Genomic DNA, 13,094 nt, shown 5'->3' with positions numbered 1-13,094 from the left:
CAGAGAAGGCAGGGAGCAGTCTCCAGAAGTGAACCTCACCTCTGAAAGGTAAGCATAAACAACAGAAGAAATAAAAAGTGGGGATACAACATGCCACACAGGTGCTGTCTGAGAATCAAAGAACAGAAAGGCCAGGGTCTGTGACAGCGTGAACAGCAGCAATCCCCGTCACCCGTGGATCTGAGGAAGCGCTTAAACAAAACAAGGCAAGAGGGCTGAGCAGGCAAAGGCACTTGCAGCCAAGTCTGACCACCTGAGTTCAATCCCCAGTACCCACATGGTGGAAGGAGCAATCGGACAACTCCTGCGGGCTGTCCTTCACACGTGTGCTACGGTCCACCCCGCCCTACCTCACACCAATAAAGTAAGTATAAAATAAAATCAATAAAAAAATGAAAGCAGATTTAATTAATCCTTTCCACAGCCTCCGTGGGCCTCCCTTTCAGAGGAACTGTCACGGCACGTTGGCAGATGATAACATTTTCATCTATTTAGCAAGCAGATGTTATCACAGGTGGAATAATGGATTCCACAGATGTTGGCCTCCTAATCCCTGGTGGTGTGCCTGAATGTTAACCTGACACGAAGAAAGGGAATTGAGTTTGCAGATGGAATGCGGAGTTCCTCTGACAGTAGGCGATATCCCTCATGGACAGTGGAGACCAAGAGCAAGTAGAGTCAGATGTCCGAGCGGGACCCTTGAGCACTGTGCTAGCTGACTGTGCGCTCCTCCAGGGAACGGGCCTGTCTTCCTCTCCGTTGCACCAAGGAATCCTTGAGTATTGCAGGTGAGCGAGTAACTATCACAGAGAGAAGCTAGATTACCAAACAGATTATCTGGGCTCTAGAGCCGTGGTGGCTGCCTAATGTGCATAACGCCCCAGATACAACCCCCAGCACTACAAACAACAACAACAACAACAACACACACACACAACCAAACAACCAAACTAACTAAAACAACAACAAAATTAAACCAAAGAGAACCATCTGGGTTTCAGAGGCAGAATCTGCATTTGTACAACGAAAGTATACACACGAGCCATCTCAAAACCATCTCAGTCAGCACATGAATTCTGGAATCTTAAGTTTCACTCTCAACTCTGACATACACTGAATGCTAACTAAGAATATGTTTCTAGGAGCCGGAGAGATGGCTCAGCAGCGAAGAGCACTTGCTGCTCCCGCAGAGGAGCCAGGTTCCGTTCCCAGCATCCACGTGGCTTCTAGGACTCACAACTGTTCCAGATAGCAGTTCTGAGAGCTCTGACACCTTCTCCTGGCCTCCGAATGCTAGGTGATTGCCCGCAGGCAAAATCCTCATACACATAGAATTTAAAAACTTATTTTTAATAGTGCTTCTCCATAATGTACCTATGCATACACATTTATGTATTTACTGTCTGCTAGGACTGGCCCGGATTTAATTTCCCTACGTAGGAATAGAGAAATCAGAAGGGCTGATATGGGGAACTTGAAATGTAATAACGAAACAAAAATGGCAGCTGATACCTTACACAGAGGTCCATAAACAGATGAATATCCTCAAACAGGGCAGTGATGTCCCACTGGGAGGGGACAGTTGCTTACAGCCCAGTTCCAGTGCTGCCAGCCTGTCCATTTGCAAGAAAAGCCAGGAGTCTCCATTTGGTCACCATTTTTAAACACTGGTAACAAACTTGAGCATAAAGCAACACTAGGCAGCCAAGCTTGCGTCCAAACCTGTCCTGCCAGCAACCAATTCTCAACTCAGTATGAGAAAGAGATGACGTTCAAGAAAGACGTGAGACTATCCAGGGACAGGGCGGAAAACCTGGAGGAAAAAAAAAAATCAAATCAAATCAAACCAGTGTGCACAGGCTCCCCGAGGAGGACAGCCATTCGCAGCAGGACTGGGCAAGAAGCAGCTGGAAGAAAGCTTCTTTAGAACAGCCGAGGCTGGGTTTCAGACGGGGAAGAATCAGGGAGTCAAATGGGAGGGAAAATGTCCAGTGGACTCAAAACCAGAAGGCTGTGGAGAGCCCCCGGGGCCTGACATGTGGATGAAGGGTGTGTAAACATCCAGGCAGAGAAGATAGATAGATAGATAGATAGATAGATAGATAGATAGATAGATAGATAGATAGATAAGTAAATAAATACAATACATATATATATGTGTGTATGTATGTATATGTATGTATGTATGTATGTATGTATGTTTACACACACACACACACACACACACATACACTATCCTCTGAATGCATACACGGCTGGGAAAAAATACGGTATAGCTTCAACTCCAGTGGAACAATGCACAATCCACTTGAAACTACTTCTTAACAGCATCACACATATCCAAATACTAAGTCACCCTAGATGTCATGCAGCCCCACCCACACTCCCACTGGTGGGTCTCGCCCCTTTGAGTCAGGATTTTAGAAAACCTGTATGTGAATTCTCAGGAACAGGATGGAGCTATGCAGTCTCTCTGGCTACTATTTAGCTTTAAAGTTGCAATATCACATCAGACTGAAAAGTTGCATGAAGCCTTGGATTCAAGTAGCCCAGACACCACAAGAACAAAAGAGGATACACTAAAACATTCACACAACCCACTGTGTAGCTCTGGCTAGCTGAGGACACTATTCTGTATGTAGACCACTCTGGCCTAAAACTCTGAGATCTGTCAGCCTCTGCTACCCAAATTCTAGGAGTAAAAATGTGTGCTACCACATCCAGCCCTAACTTTAGAATTATTTTGCACACACACATACCTCACATTTCATGAAACAGTTTCACTACCATTCGTCAAGGCAGAATCAGGGCTTCCCTGGGTCAGCATGGTAGCTAACCCTTCCTGAAGTCGATGTTAAAAATGGAACCCCTTGCTTTCCTTTTTCACACTACTCACATCCCAGCCTGGGTCCTCGCACTCTCTGGCAAGCACTCACCTACTGAGCTACAACACTGGCCAACACTGTAATAAATGTATCTGTGTGTGTTAATACTGGCTTGAAATGCTAACCCTTAAGCACCATTTAAAATCTCCATAAATTAACCACTTTCAATGCTGTCTCTCAAGCGTCCCAACTGGAAGCCATTCTTCTTGAAGTTGTGACGAATGTCCTTCCCCTGGTCTTCATCTTCCTTTCTACCAGATTCCTAGGATGACCACTAGAGCCCAGGCGTCATCGGTGACTCTGAGTGTTGGGTTCCACTGTGCCCCTGTGATAAGAGATTTGCAGAGACTCTGCAAGGGATGGTTTCTTTCCTGGAGATAATTAAGACTTTACATACGTCTAACATTTACTCAAGCATTTACGGTAATTCCAACCGGCAGGCAAAGGCACAACAGTGTCCGAGAACAGCCCGAAGTGTGATTCGGTGGAAGCAGACCTCACGGCAGCACCGCAGGGCAGCAGCACTATTTCAGTCTAAGGCAAAGCCACGGTTTGCTTCAAATGAAATTAAGCCTCCTTGCCTAATGGAAGTCACAGTCGGACATTAAAGGGGGGAAAAATGTTCAGAACTAATATTGTGCAGAAAGCCAGCTTAAAGAGTCAAAAGGTAAAAAGAAAGTAATTGTTACGAATAATGAACCAAGGCTGAGTAACTCTGGGGCCATGAATGCCTAGAGAAGGAACAGCAACAATTAGGGCGAGTGCAGAAAAGAAACACTACAAAAGAAAACAAAAACAAACAATAAAGCAAAACCCATGGAAAGTTAATAAAACCTAGAGGCGTATAAAATATAATTATTCAGTAAGCGGAGAATAAAATCCTGACTGCCTTCCCATCCAGTACTCTTCCCCAAGTGACCAAGTCCGGTCCCCAGGAGACGTGGATAGAACAGACCTCGTTAGCTAGGGGGCCCATCCAGATTGTTCAGCTTCCTAGAGAATGCCAGTTAACACCAGTTTCACTACCAGGATGGCCGGAGGCCAACAGTGGGGAGATGAAGTCCCTCTGTGCTGAGTGATTTTGATTGCCAAGGTGGCAAAAGCATTAACCCTTTCTGGAATGCTTTTCCTGAGGACTCTTGAGTCAAAGGGTCCCATGTCCAAATTTGGAGGAAGTTTTTATCTTCTTCTTTGAGATGGAGTGAAGTAGGGGGTGTGGGGTGGGGTAAGAAGGTGTCTTGCTATGTAGTTCAGTCTGACCTTAAACTTCTGGCAATGCTCCTGCCTCAGCTACCCAAGGGTGGGGTTATAAGCACATACTAACTCCCCTGACTTAATGTCCAGTGTTCAGATGTTTTTACCTGGCTACTGCAAGTCCTCTGTATTCACAAGGTCTCCGGGCTTAGCTCAAAAATATACAGGGAGAAAGATTTCCTATGCAGAGTGCACAGAGCCTTTCCTTGCCCTTGGTGGGGCAGTGTAACATTAGCATGGTATTTGCATTGGTTTAGCTATTATTATAAGTAATCTAGAGACGTCCAAGGTTCTATGCAAACACTAGATAGGTCATTTCATATTAGAGGCTGGAGTATCTGGGAGATGGGATGTGAGGGATTAGCTGGTAGTCAAATGGCTCTTTAAGGAGCTATGCTGCGGTGTCCAGGACATCACAGAATTGACAGGGGCCACAGAAATTACGCTGCCGTGAACCCTAATGTCAGCCACAGCCTTTGGTTAATGCTGATGTCTGCACACGAGTTCCCCAACTAAAACATGGGCGCCATGGGTACCTGAGATCTGTAAGAAGACAGAACAGGTGAGGGGAGAGAGGGAGGGAAGGAAAGGGAAGGGCACGGGAGGGGAGGGAGGGGAGGACAGGTGAGGGGACAGAGGGGAAGGGAAGGGAAAGTGAATGGAGACTTTGGGGTTTCTGTGCAATTTTTCTACAAACTAAATCAACAATCTTCTCAAAGAAGCCTTTATGCTTATGTGTTAAGAACACGCTAGGCCTCCCTCAGGTGTTCGCTGAGGCGCAGCCTCCATTACCTGACATTATTATCCAAGTTGCTTCTGAACAATGGGCCACTCAAATACCGTCCAGCTGCTCAGCCATGCCCACAGAGGCCACAAATGATCCTGAGAAATCACAGAATCAAGGCGTATTCTTGAGCACAAAAAGGGGGGTAAATTTATTCATAAGGTTTTTTTTTTTTTTTGCATTTGTGTCATAATATACCTTTTAAAAATTACCGCCATTGTCCAGAAAAACCCAGCTTCGTCAGACTCCTATGGCCCAAATGCAAGCGTGGCCCCTCGTCTAGACCCATCACAAGATTGGAATGCCAGGCTGTGTTATATGCCAGCTTCACCCCGTGGGAAGAGAGGCTCCAGCAGCAGACAGGTAAAGAATGGCTTGGTTACGTGTTAGTGGTCCTCGACTGGAATCATCGTTTTTTAACCAGAGGGAAATGAGGGACCTTTCTCCACCTTACAACATTAATAAAACATCAACAGGTTCATTTCCTCATGGCCGGCGAGTCTGAGGCTAGCTCACGGAAGTCACTTTTTCTGGGCTACAGGACTTCGAAGAGGAGGAAGGCTTATTTCGATTCATGTGTCCCCACTCAGCCGCATTGCCACAAACGTCTGTCGAACAGAGTGCCACTGGGTATGTGCCACATTGTTTTGTCCGTCACCTTTGATGGACACCTCGGCAGTGCAGGTGATTGACTGCTCATTATTTTTCCTGTGGATACGTAACCACGGGAAGCGCGTTAAGTGAAATAAGCCGAACACGGGAAGAGAAATACCGTGCGTTCCCAGCCATTTGTGGATGCAAAAGAAGAGGAGGCTCTCTCTAAGTAGGAGGCAGAACAGTGGTTGCCAGAATCTGGGAAAATGGGGAAGGAGGGCTGAGAGCGGTACAGGTAGAACGAGGCAGGCTACAGTTGATGACAATCTAATGTGGACTGAAAAACAGCTAGAAGGCCAGTTTTAGAATCTTCTCCCCACACGGAAAGGACGTCTGAAATGATGGTTGCTAATTACCCTGATTGGACCTTCACACACCTTCATTCACACACCGCATATACCCATCAAAGCACCACACCGTTTAAAAGGAAAGAGTCATGGAAACCTTTTGTACTAAGCAGGGTGGGCGTGCTTAGGAAAAACAAGATGGAGGGCGGAGCAGGCTGTTATACCAGGGGAAGCCGGAGATGGGTTTCCGGGACAGGGCTGGAGGGCAGCGGAGTCTTCAGAACGACAAAGAGCAGTAATGAAAAGCTGCTGCCAAAGCTGCCTTTTGTCAAGGCTCAAGGAAAGCCATGGAGGAGGCCTTCAGACAGACACATAGGCGAACAAAAGGCCCTTGGACCCGTCTGCTGATTGGTCAGCTCCGAGGAGAAACAGCCACAGGCCATGCCTCATGCTGAAGTGAGTGTTTGGTGGGGTTCACAGAGATGCACAGTGGACTCACAGGAAGCCTCACCTGCCAACGGGCCCTTTGTCCTAGGTCCTTCCCAAAGAATAAGCCATTCCTAACCATTTAAAGCTTATGCCATAGCCAGGCGTGGTGGCGCACACCTTTAATCCCAGCACTTGGAAGGCAGAGGCAGGCGGATTTCTGAGTTCAAGGCCAGCCTGGTCTACAAAGTGAGTTCCAGGACAGCCAGGGCTAGACAGAGAAACCCTGTCTCAAAAAGAGAGAGAGAGAGAGAGAGAGAGAGAGAGAGAGGGAGAGGGAGAGGGAGAGAGAGAGAGCGAGCTCAGGCCAAGGTTTTTTTCCACCCACCTCAACTCTCCTGGAAATTTCTGGTAAAGATAGTCACCTTGAATTTGGGAGGTCTGGCGATAAGGAAGCCCTGCTAATGCCTTCCTGGACAGAGAAGTGTGACAGAGGAAAGAGCCAGAAAGGACTCCTGTTGTCATAGACATCGGCTACTGATTGGATGCAGACAATAATACAGATCTCGAGAAACAAGGGGACACACGGGAAGGGTGCTGCAGAGGGCGAGCAGGTGTGGAGGTGAGCATGCATGTGGCCACTGTGTGCTTGTGTGCCTTACTTAGTAAGTGCACATACACATACATGACAGTATTCCATGTACGTGTGTGCATGCCTGTGGAAGAAAACATGCATGCATGGGTACACATGCACACACATGTGTGTGTCACAGTATACAAAAGTGTGACTGCATCACATGCATGCATGTACATGAGATCGTGTACACGGCCACGCGGACAGAATAGTTGTGATTGCATGCGTGCGCACTGTGTGTATGTGTGTGTTGTGTGTGTGAGAGAGAGAGACAGAGACAGAGAGATGCTTCCAGGATCCTGGGATAAGAAGAAAGGAAGATCTCGCTCCTGACCCTCAGCAGACTGAGCCTGTAACAAAGTTGAGGCCTACAGTGAGTGATAGAAATTCAGGAGAAAGGCCAGGAGCTACTCAGGGATGAGACCCTAAATGAAAGTGAAGAGAAGCAGTGCAAATTGCTGACACGGCCAAATTCAAGAGCAGTGAGGGGAACCTGAGACAGAAGAACAGCGCCTCCCCAGAGCTGGGGGCTGAGCAGACAGGCAACAAATGAGATGATCTAGAAAATGAGTGAGGCGGGGTTAGGCTCACATGCTTGCTCTCGCTGACACACTTGCTGAGCAAGGCAGTCGAGCTCCTGAGCTTTTTATTCTTCCCTTAAAAGAAAACAAAAGACAAACAGCATCCTTCAGGGCTGGAGAAAGGATGGCTCAGAGGTGAAGAACACATGCCACTCTTGCAGAGGACCTTGATCTGTTCCCAGCACCCACGTAAGGAGCCTCACAACTGCCTGCAACTCCGAGAGACTCCTAGTCAAGGCCATTAGTGGAGTTGGAAATACGGTAGTCCTGAGGATGCTAGCCGTACCAGTTATAAAAACCGGAAGCTGGAGTAGATAGTCACCTTGCAAATTCTAATATTACATGGGTCATCTTGAAGATTTGGGGACTATGAGCAGGGTTCCATGCCCAGCACATACCTACCTCCTTATCTATATACATATCTACACATACTACACACACACACTACATACATGCATGTACACACACACTCATACACATGTACACACACACACATACATATGATAATGTGGAAGAGGGACGGCTTCAGAAAAGACAACGGATAAACAATTTGGCATGAATGATCAGCATGAAGGGCGTGACCCTCTCAAGCAAATGTCAGAGGGATGCAATCCAGTGGGTGAGGCTAGAGCAACTTCAGGAAGGTAAAGTCTGGGGGAGAAGGTTTGTCCTGTGGGCAGAGCCATGGGTGTATTTCAGTAATAAGCGGAGACTAAGAGTGAGGGAAGCTTCCAGCTCCCCAAGGCAACAGGCACTTTGCAGTGAGCTGGAGTCTTCTTGTGTTAGGTCTTACCTTTAAAAGTATGGCACTAAGACCAAGGCATTTGTAAATTTGATTATTTGCAAGACGGCATGGTGGTAAGACACGGGCCTTAAATGAGAATTTTATTTCCTCTAATATTCCACAAGCAAGTTGCTAACCAGCTTAAAAAATAATAACAAAGATAAAGTTAAAAAGTCACACTAGGGCCGGGCATGGTGGTGCATGCCTTTAATCCCAGCACTGGGAGGCAGAGGCAGGCGGATTTCTGAGTTCGAGGCCAGCCTGATCTACAGAGAGTTCCAGGACAGCCAGGGCTATACAGAGAAACCCTGTCTCGAAAAACAAAAAACAAACAAACAAAAAACCAAGAAACTCCCACCTGAAATCCAGGGGAGACTGGAATATTCCAGAAAGAACTTGGGACTGCTCCCCTAAGAGTTCCACCCCAATGCAGAAAGCTGATCATAGTTGAATTCATTCCATTTTCCTTCCCAGACCCCTGGAACAACATCCGTTATCTTAGAGCTCAGGTCTGATAGTCTGGACAGAAGACGGAGACCAGGCAGAAAGTACTCAGAACCGTGAGTGTAGGAAGCAGACAGTTGCTTTGCGTGTACAGAACCACGGTGCCTGACCTGAAGGGTTAACTTGAATTGGGAACAGAGAAAGATGGTGAGGGCAGCAACCAGCTAAGGACAGTGGTGACCATGAGCAACCAGAGCTCATCACAGAGTAGGACTAACACTCCCTACAAACTCAGCCCTATTGAGGTCAACTGACCGGATCCCACACAAGTGATCTAATATCTTTATAGAGCAGACTGGCAAAGAAGCAGGAAGTCTGAGCCCTCGCCCATTGTAGGTTCTAAGCAATGGAGACAGTATAGAGAGTGGTGGTTTGGAGAATCTGAGTCCAGGCTGCTGAGCGTACGTGTCAATTCACAGAGGGCATATACTTCCAGTTTTGGCAAGATGGACCATTTGCGACTCTGTTTTTCAAATCCAGCATACACACACACACAAACACACACACACACACACACACTCTCTGCTCCAGCCAGTAGCTGCAGACAGATATTTGCTTGTTACAGAAGGCCCTGGGATCCCCTGCAGTTCCTGGATGGGAACAGACAGAATTTCACCTCTCGCTTGCCTACCCCTTTCCTCTGCTGAGAAACATCTCCTAAAAGTTAAAAGGATTTGCGCAACCTGCCCAGGTGGTGCCTGCCTCTTGTCAACCTCAGGAGAACAAAGAGCCTCTCTTTCCCGCAGCCTTCCCCCTCAGTAGGGGGGACACCTCTCCCATTGATGAATGAGGAGGGTCAAGGTCCTGGGCAGGGAGGTGTTAACACTTGTCTAAGCACCCGCTGCAGCTCTCCTTTGATCATGGAGCCCTTTCTTCTGGTCCTGCAGGCAGGCCTGTGTCTTGTCTCTTCCTGCTTAGGGACAGCGGTGTGATAGTACTCTGGAATGCAGTGTCTATAGACTTTGATTGGAATCTGTTACTTTGAATGACCAGATGAGTCTCACAGGGTTCTTGAGGGTTCAAGTTAAGAGTCAAGCTCTGTTGGAACAGGCAAATTGTCTGATGCTGGCATCCTGCTGGGATAGCATTTTAGAGGCGGGGAAGAAAACAATCCGGGGGTAGGGCAATGTCTCAGAGGGTGAAGCTCAATATGAGGACCCAACCCGAATCTTCGGAACCCTGAGAGCTTAAGGCATCCTGCAACTCAAGAACCAAGAGCCCAGAGTCTACACCGCCAGCGGCATCCCTTCCGATGCGTTGCATGGTTCAATCTATTCGCTCACAAGTCTTTCCACCAGAGACTCCAAGCCTTCTCTGAAATGCTAACTTCTCTCGCTCGTTTGAAAACTCTAACCTCAGAATAATTTATGAACTTTACTCCTCCACAAGCACATGAAAAAGAGAATTCTACACCACTAGGGTAAAGGGGGGACCAAAGAAGTGACAGGCAAAAATATGCCGATGGCCCCTAAATAAAAAAACATTAAAAGTCGGTTCTGTGGAGTTTTCAAAAGCCACAACTTCAATAAAGGTCGCCTGTGAATATAGGATAAGGAATATTTTAATGGTTGTCTCAACAACCCATCCCCCACGTCCATGTAGGGTGACACATTCTAACATGACTTCCAGAGGCCTGAGGAAATAACTTAGTTACTAGCATGCTTGCTAACATGCATGGAGATCTGAGTTCAGGCTCCCAATACCCACATAAAAACCAGGCACAGAGGCGCGTGTCTGTAATCACTGCAGAAGGAGAAACAGAAGGCTGGACAGTCTAACCTCAGTAGTAAATTCAAGGCTGAGTGAGAGACTGCCTCAAAAATAAGATGGAAAAGCAACTGAAAAAGAGCCACTGTCAACTCTGGCCTGCATATATGTGTGTCCCCAAAGGCAGGCACACACACGCTTACACATGCTCACAAATACATGTACATGCTCATACATACACACAAACACATGCTCATGCTCTCTCTCACACACACACACATGCACACTCTCACACACATGCACAAACATGCACATGCTCACACACACGCACACGCACACGCACACGCTCTCACACACACTTGCAGAGAGAAAAGCAAGCCATACTTGTCTGTCTATCTTTCTGCTCTCTATTTTCCTAACTTTAAAAGACCGGAGCCCTCACCAGTATTGGATTATAAAGCTATTTCCAAGGAGAGGGAGAGAGAGGAAGAAGGAGAAAGCTACAGATGAGAGGTTTTTTTTTTTTAAAGCATCCTGTCTCTGCTATCAAAACATTATTAAATTCCTTCCTTTGACATTCTGACAGTAATTGCACTGAGGGATTGGATTTTGTTAAGACTGCTTTAGAGGGGCTGTTGAGAATTTCCTGCGGGGGAGACTCATGTGCACCTCACAGGACCTGCAGGAGTTTCCTTTGTTGTCCTCTGATCCTAAGAAGCTTGTCACTTGTCTTTTTTTTGATAGCATGGAACCCTGGGAAAAAAAACACCAAGTCCCATGGAACACTTGCACCCCTTACAGCCCCCCTCCCAGGTTATATTTTCTGCTGTGACCCACGGAGTCTGTAACCCAAGCTGATTCAGTCATGATGTCTCTGCCCCTGTCAAACAAAAAAGGAGCCTAGCACCCTTCTGACCTCATTTCCTCATGTCAGCCAGGGGATGACACAGTGTCAGGACACACAAGCCAGAAACAGTGTCACACACGGCAAAGTTACGAATTCCCTTCCTTACTGACCAAAAGTGGAGAGTTCTAACAAGCATGGCTACCTGATAGTGTGTGACTAAGGCTACATGTATGGAGTAGATTCTTACCTCAACAGGAAGTGATAAGACTGGATGGTGGTGAGCCCCAGCCTGCCCAGAAAAGCCTTAAGCAACAGGACATCTTTGTGGTAACCCTGGGTTACCACACAACAGAGACAGAGCAGGGCATCCCACAGAGCCAATCTCCCTGGGAGGACACCGCCCCGTCCTTGAACCTGGGAAGTGGAAGCACTAGAGTTTATTAAGTCCTTCAACTGGTCAGGAAGGAATGGCTTTCAGAAACATAAGAGGTGGCATTCAAGATGCATGTTAAGCAAATACGTGTTTCTGCAAAGACGTGACCCACTAACTCCTGTACAGAAGAAGTCTCTGGGGATCCGCAGACATGGAAACACGTGGCCACAAAAAACTCACTGTGAGACTTGTCAGAACATTATTCACAATGGCCCCAAAGTGGAAGCAACCGAAATGTCCATTAGCAGATACAGAGAATAATAGACTGTGTTATATCCATTCACTGAAATAGTACTTACCTGTGAAGAAGAAAACTAATACAAGCTCTAACATGGAGGGATCTGAAAAGCTATGCTGCGTAAGACGCCAGCAACAAGGAAACATGGATTTATGGCTCCATTGCTGAGAAATATCTAGAATAGGCAAATCCACAGAAGACAGGCGGGAGGGAAGAAGGCCGAATGGCTGTCATAGGAACAAGGCTGCTGGGTGAGGAATAAGGACTAATCTAAAATGGGTGTAGGGATGGTTGCAGGACTCTGAATACACTTAATACAAGTAAATTGTATGTTTTACATTGTGGACTTCGCAGCTCAGTTTTACAGTGTCTAAACATGCTTTTAAAGGCACACGTGTGCATGTGAAAATATATACATGCACATTTTACCTCTTGATTTTGCTTTTTAAAATGAAAGTTGAATGATCTTCAATTTTTCAACAACATAGTAATTACTTACAATTCCATAAAAATAAAAATAAATAACACCAAGACATTTATTAGAGAGGTTTTCTCTGTCTCTTGTTTTGTTTGGGTTTTTGTTTGTTTGGGTTTTGTTTTTCCTTTAGAGACAAGGTCTCACTATGTATTCCTGGTTGGCCTGGAACTCAGAATATGAACCAGGCTGGCCTCAATTTCCAGAGATCTACCTGCCTCTGCCTTCCATGTGGCACCACAACCAGCACCCTGTTAAAATTATTTATTTATTTATTATGTACATGAGTATACTGTCACTATCTTCAGACACACACCAGAAGAGGGCATCAGATCCCGTTACAGATGGTTGTGAGCCACCATGTGGTTGCTGGGAATTGGACTCAGGACCTCTGGAAGAGCAGTCAGTGCTCTTAACGGCTGAGCCATCTCTCCAGCCTAAGGTTTTATTTTTAATTATGCACCTACGTGTATGTGTGGGAGACAATGCAGAGGATGTGTGCATATGAGTTCCCTGTCTATAAAGGCTGTAGAGGGCATCAGGTCCTCCGGAGCTAAGGTTGCAGGCATTGTGAGCCAACCAGTGTGGGTGCTGAGAACCA

General features: G+C 46.6%; 1 protein-coding gene across 3 annotated transcripts in view; it reads right to left on the bottom strand.

The window, feature by feature from the left end:
* Hunk (hormonally upregulated Neu-associated kinase) overlaps positions 1 to 13,094 on the bottom strand; it is a 114,272-nt gene that overhangs the window by 52,467 nt on the left and 48,711 nt on the right. The gene's annotated exons all lie outside the window — the stretch shown is intronic.

This window comes from Mus musculus, chromosome 16 (genome assembly GCF_000001635.26).
Source record: "Mus musculus strain C57BL/6J chromosome 16, GRCm38.p6 C57BL/6J".
Classification (NCBI taxonomy): Eukaryota; Metazoa; Chordata; class Mammalia; order Rodentia; family Muridae; genus Mus; species Mus musculus.
Note: the sequence above shows the minus strand (reverse complement) of the source record. Positions and strands in the feature narration are given on the sequence as shown.